The sequence below is a fragment of the Fulmarus glacialis genome, unplaced genomic scaffold (genome assembly GCF_000690835.1).
Source record: "Fulmarus glacialis isolate BGI_N327 unplaced genomic scaffold, ASM69083v1 scaffold4341, whole genome shotgun sequence".
In the NCBI taxonomy this organism is placed as follows: domain Eukaryota; kingdom Metazoa; phylum Chordata; class Aves; order Procellariiformes; family Procellariidae; genus Fulmarus; species Fulmarus glacialis.
The window spans coordinates 1-590 of NW_009191804.1; positions in this window are offsets into that span (position 1 = coordinate 1).

The following is a 590-nucleotide window of genomic DNA, read 5'->3' on the forward strand; positions in this document are numbered from 1 at the left end:
GAGAGGCGGCTCTCCCGTGGCCCGCCTGTTTGATCCTGTGCCTCCTCGCCGGGGTCGGGAGGCTCTTGTCTGCTAATGTAGAACGTTTTAAAAGCAAATCAAATCGAAACTCGCTCCTTCCCCGGTTACTGAGTTAATTACAAGTAAAGGGAAAATGATCCGAAGCGGGTGATAAATCTCGTGCAGGTAGTAGCAGTGATGTGTAATTCGTGTATTATTACAGTATTGCAGCAGTAAGAAAACAAAGTTTTTCCAGTCAAGTTAACTTTACACAAAAAAATGAATTTTTTTTCTTTTATGACATATAAGAGTGTTACTTGACCTTAATGATTCCCTACTTTCTATTTAGAAAAGCATGTGACATTGGAGCAACTTCTGCTAGCAAGAATATTGTATCCGAAAATTGTTTTAAAAATGGCTAAATTGAGCTAAGTAACAAGGGGAAAATAAATAGACAAGTTGTAGATCTAAGAGCTGCTGGTACTCTGGTTTGGTGAGAAAGAGGTCCTGCTAAATGTAGGTGCTCGTGTTGTTCTGGTTGTAGCATTTAGTCCCCAGTCGTGGATCGAGGAATGGTGTATTAATTTTTG